This window comes from Anneissia japonica, unplaced genomic scaffold, assembly GCF_011630105.1.
Source record: "Anneissia japonica isolate Jap-2015-1 unplaced genomic scaffold, ASM1163010v1 scaffold287869_len1821871_cov162, whole genome shotgun sequence".
Taxonomy (NCBI): domain Eukaryota; kingdom Metazoa; phylum Echinodermata; class Crinoidea; order Comatulida; family Comatulidae; genus Anneissia; species Anneissia japonica.
The window spans coordinates 103,973-109,967 of record NW_022741034.1 but is presented as its reverse complement, the minus strand read 5'-3'; the positions used below and the strand labels follow the sequence as shown (position 1 = coordinate 109,967).

Below are 5,995 nucleotides of genomic sequence, written 5' to 3'. Positions count from 1 at the left end.
ATCAATCAGTCAAACAATTAATAATTTACATCAATCAATCAACTGTCCTAGTCAATCAAAAAAAAAGTCATTTAACAAACCAGTCAACTATTCAGTCAAGTAATCAATATGCATTTCAAGATGAGTTACGGTATATAAGCCTAATCATCCAAAATTCCTTGGATTTGTAAAGAAAAGAATAATAGATTAGTAAGACCAATTAGTCGACTATTTGGTCGAAGGCATGTTATGTGCACCAATATACCCTTTGTATTACTTGCGGAATATTCATTTTATAGACTTTCGGTATAAAGTACAGTACCGCTTCATTGATATATTTAAAATTACTGTAATTTAATAATACATACATATATCAATTTAGTGCTGTTTTTTTTTTTATTGAGGTCAATCACGGACCACTTATTTTTTGCTTTTTCCCTGTTAATTAAAACGTAATCAATCTTATTAGTTCAAAAAATAACATCACCAATGAGGTTTTGTCCTCAGACCTAATCTATTCATTATTTTAACTTTACAAATACCGAAGATAAAAATTCAAATGGCTCCCAACTACGATTTTGTTCCATTGAACTTTATCATATATTTTAAAACATTTTCACAACAGTAATTCCATCCAACGATGCTTTATAAATCAAGCTGGTTGAATAAATTAAGCGATAAGATTGTATAATATTTTAGATATGCAGATGATTGATTAATTTATTAAAAAAGAGTTATCACTAAAAATATTTTTAGTTATTATATGAATTATTTTTCTATTGTTGATTTGTTTGAATTTAAGAAAAGTTTTATCCTCTAAGTGGCGAGTATATTTGCTATTGGAAATTAAAGAAACAAATGAAAGTGGGACGACCTCACAAAAGAGAGAAAAAAATATTTAACACCGTTTCTCCCGTATGTTTTTCCATGCTCTTGTCATGACCTAACATTTTTTTTAAAGAATTTTTAACGTTTTTTTAATTACTATTGTGGTATCTGCGGCGCTTAAACAGTATTAGTATTAGCTAATAACATACTTATCCACATGCAAATAGTAAAAGCATATGGAACGTCATTTTGAAAATGAGCCTCAGAAGGCAGCAACGGCGTTCCATATAATCACAAAAATGTTAACTTTTTATTTTAACAAACAACATACTTATCCACATTCAAATACGAGGCAAGACAAATATTAACTTTTGTTGTTAAATGTTAACATTGATAGTGATAATGTACTTAGTGACATTTTAGGTATATATTATGATGTGCTGTGTTCATGGTTACGGCTAAGCTACATGATTATTATTATCATTATCTAATCGTGGCTTCTTGTAGCCACATCGATATCAAGCGAACGGGCAAAGATCAGTTCTTCCATGGGAGTCTGATTTTAAGGGGGCTTGTTGGAAGTGGAATATTTCAATATTTTATTATTTGTTTTCGCTTGTATTTATCAAATTGCTATATTCTAGGTTTTCATAAATCAACAACACCGTGCCAACTAAATAAAGGAGTTTGTTTTCCGACAGGTAAGTGTCTAAAAACAATTTAAACTGATTTTCTTTTTTTTTTAATTTGCAACATATACATACGGGATACATATTCATGAAAGTAAATGTACAAAAATAAAATTCAAAAAGCATACTAAAATTGATCTGCAATATGGTCCTGATGAAAAAAATAATTAAATACCAAAGATAAAATAATTAAAACAAGGACAACTATAATACTTATTCTTACACTAAAATACAAACATGGAAAAAGATTCAATTAAACAAAAATGTGTCTTTTAAAATTTGATTAAGGTTGTAAAGTGTATTAACAAATCGATAGAAATATAAGAACAAGTTAAAAAATTAAATCATATTTTGTAGGTATTAATAAAGTTTTGCCGCTAGTAAGTCAATATTTACAAAATTGAATGAAATATTTTAAAATGCAATCTGTTTATACATCTTTTCACAAATAGGCTATCGATAATTTTAGCCTCTTGCAAAATCTGAGGTAAATCATTCCATCAAAACCGTGCTCCAGAGATTGGATGATTTTATTATCAAAAAAATGGTACAAGGTAAAGTTAAAAAGAATAACCCACAACTCGCTGTGTCATTGACGTAATAGCCGCCGAAGAGAGGCACTTACGGTAGCTACATGCTCACATCATTCCACAGCGACAGGGAGCTAAAATGAACCATAGCATCGGAGTAACTCTCTACTCTTCCGAAAGATGCAATGGGTTATTTGAAGTGCACACGTTGAATTTTGTTGCCTGAGCAGGGGGTTGAGTTTGGGATGGGGTGTCCCCCTCCCTACCTACTGTAAGATGCCATTTAAAGGTTTTGAATTGTGTTGCAATGTTTAATTTTAGAATCTATTGAACACTATTTCTAACTAAAAATCCAACAGTCAAACATTTTTTAGGTTAATTTAATTTTCAATAACAATAAATAAATGAAGAGCACACCATACACTATTTGTACTGTAATTATGTATTTTCTTTCACAGTGTTTCTTTTAAAACTATTTACATTCAATTGCAGTTCAGCAATCTAATTCTATCTACTTAGTAGTTTTCTTACTTTCATCTACATAACAGCTAATACTGTGCCTTTTCTCAGGCAGGTATTTTAATATACCTTTGCAAATATACAAAAAAAAAATTATAACAACTTCTATTTATAATCAAAAAGGCAAAATACTGAAAAAACAATGAGATACAAAATTGGTAATCAAAAGCTAAAATTTAAACTTAAAAGTTTCTTTCAGTCGTGACGTTAATAAAATGGGTTTAAAACAGCTATTAACACTCGTAAATAGAGTATACAACTTAGACACTTAAAAATAGAATAACATCGTTCCACCTTGATCGTTCCACCTTGATTAAAAATCAGGTATAGTATTGCTTCTTATATGTTTGTATTTGAAACTGTGTTTATCATTGAAGACTTGCTGATCATAGTAATTCAAAGTCTTTAAGCATTATGTGCTCCATAAATACTTCTTATTCGTATTCTTATTCTTAATCGTATTATTATTATTATTATTATTATTATTATTATTATTATTATTATTATTATTATTATTATTATTATTATCATCATCATCATCTCCAACAGGAGATAGGCCTATATGTTTTCGTTTCGTGTGTTTGGGTGCGTGTGTGTGTGTGTAACGCGTTGCTGTTTCAGTTCTTTTCTTGTGTACAAAAAAATTTTTAAAAATGGCTGCATATATGTAAATTAGGTATGACCAAGGACGAGGTGATTAAATTTTGTTGACTGTCCGGGTTAGAGTGTGGTTGTGAGGACCTTGAAAGGATTTTGTCCTAGACAAGATATCTCAAAAACTAATCAACTGACATATTGAGTGAAACTTTCATAGTTTAAAGAAGTTACAAGGAATAAATTATCAAGCGGTGGTCACGATCCAGATTAGGGGGTGAACTTGAGGGTTATCTAAAATTTTGTGGTCCTGTGTGTTTCTTGTGTAAAAAATATCTCAAAAACAGCAGCATTGGTTTAAATTCCAGTTACAGTGATTGTTTGGTATAACCCAACGATGAGGTGATTAAATTTTGGTGGCCAAATGAAAACGTCACAGCTCAGATATTTAAAAAGGTTATCAAACGATATGATTGAAAACTTCTTGAAAGGTTTAACCGAGTTAAAGTGAAGAAATTGTGAAGTGTTGGTGACGATACAAATACGGGGTACATGTGAGGACCATCAGGACCCACACCTAAATATCTCTTGATTGGATCAATGGTTGAAAATGACACTTTTCATGGTTTTCATGTTTTAATAAAGAAATGTTTAAATTTTGGTCACGATCCGACGTATGATGTGAATATGAGGACCATTAAAAAAAAAGTTACCGTATTACCCGTAGGCTGAAACAATAGCTATATTATTATCATGATTATTTAAATCAGTACAATTACAGTAAATGTGTACAGCGTTCTATATGTACTAATTTCCCAATTTTGGGAATACTTTTAGTGCATCTTTACATTTTAACACGTGACTCTAAATCCAAATCCCTATATTTCTCTTTCCATAATACTTTCATTTCAACACCAATGCATTGCATGCATTTTCTTTGTCAGCTATTAAAGGGTAAAACGTGCAAGTATGTTAGATCAGAACGTGAAGGAATTGGCAGGTGTAAAACTGATAAAAAGGCGTTCGAAAAATGAAGTGATTGTATTTTGTTGCCGATAGATATGCACCCTTCAAAGCAAAACGTCGCAGATCACAAAAACTAATTAACTTATCTAAGTTAATTATTATTATTATTATTATTATTATTATTATTATAATGAAAGCACAAGGAAACTGCTTTAGGATTCTGTTTTCTGTTTTCAATCTTATTTTAATGTAGATTTGTGAAGCATCGCTATGCAGGCAAATACTGGATTTATTACGGTTATCCAGCAACCTGTGACCGAAACAGTAACGCTAAAATTTCGCCATCCCATTCAGAGGAACATTGTGAAAGCCACCGCCATAATCCAAATTGTTTTTGGCTTCATTTGTATCGGTTTGGGAATCTGGATATCTGTGCAACGAGCCAACCCACTAATTCAAAGTCAAACCGGAACCGCTTCTCTTTCTGCTTTAAGTGCATGTGTAAGTATCATTTAAAGTGATATTGAGATGTTGTTGCTATCCCTTTAAAACAGAATCATCCCCCGGGACCGGGGTTCACCCACTTTTTAAAGATTTTTTGTTCATAAGGTTCATTAATTACAAGGTTTGCAGTTATCAAATATTTGTTCTGGATTATGACAAACATACCCTTATATAGCACAATGTATGACTTGCGAGTAGACAGCGACAAGGTTTTTTTTCTCTCTTTTCTTTCTTTTTTATATATTTATTTATTTATTTATTTTTTGTAGAATCATGCATACGTATCAGAGAAAATAAATTTATTCTGGATTTAATAAAATAGTTTTTTCTTTTTGTTAATCCAGTTGTCAATTTTTATAAGTAAATGCTGTTTTTACTTACGGACTTGACATGTTTCGCCTCTTGGCAAAAGGCATCGTCAAAAATGAAGCGATGTCAGCTCGGACCCTCCGATGACGTTTCACCACCTTTTTTTCGCTTGGGTTTATCCAGGAGAGGGTGCCTGCATACTGGACCTTGTGAAGTGCCCCCTCCCCATATTCAAAAACGTTCCCCCACCGTTGCGCTGGAGCAGTGAGTGTCCACGTGTGATTTGTGTTCTTTTATTCTGGTTTAGATTTTTTTTTTTGCAATTGCAACAGTCTACTTTCTAGACTATACCACTGCAATCATCTATTATAACTTTATCTTTAGGATGTACCAGTTGATTTTGTAATTTGTTCAGTGGGATGAAGAATGAGTTCCCTGTGACTGCATAGGACTCTCCTCAATCTTTCTGATAGTTCAGGTATATACGGGATCCCAGCGCTTCCCCTAGTTTTTCCCAAGGTCTGAGTTTCTTTTGGTTTTTCCCCCTTTTCTTAATTCTTCTTTTTCAGTATTTTGTTAATTGACCAGTTGGGGTAGTTAGATGTGTTTGAGAAACATGTCAAGGCCTTAAGTAAAAACAACATTTACTTATAAAAATTAACAATGGAATTAACAAAAATAAAAAAATTCAAAAACATACATACCTATTTATTACGTTTTTGTAAAAAAATTAACCTTGTGCTATCGTTAGTTTCTAATATATCATAACGAAACTTACACAAAGTTCGCAAATGATAACGTTCTTTTGTTGTGTGTAACTTGTAATATAATCGTGTAACTATAATACATAATCATCTTGTACAATGTACTGTATTAGGTGTTATACCAAAAAAATCTTTAACTTTATTGGAGAAAACCAATATTTCGACTTACCTTCATGTCTTTATAGCATAAAAACCTGAGGATAGTTCGAAATATTGGTTTTCTCCAATAAGGTTTATACATGGTATTCGTTTTCTATATTATTTGTCTGCCAATGACACACAGCTAAGTGCACAGGTAGTTAATATTCATGAT

General features: G+C 31.5%; 1 long non-coding RNA gene across 1 annotated transcript in view; it reads left to right on the top strand.

Annotated features, from left to right (window-relative positions):
- The first annotated feature begins 1,353 nt into the window (after positions 1–1,353).
- The window catches only part of LOC117118545, a 5,492-nt gene continuing 850 nt past the window's right edge, over positions 1,354–5,995 (top strand). The window contains exons 1-2 of the long non-coding RNA XR_004447060.1: positions 1,354–1,508; positions 4,359–4,606. This is a non-coding gene — a long non-coding RNA (uncharacterized LOC117118545). The remainder of the gene's footprint in view (positions 1,509–4,358; positions 4,607–5,995) is intronic.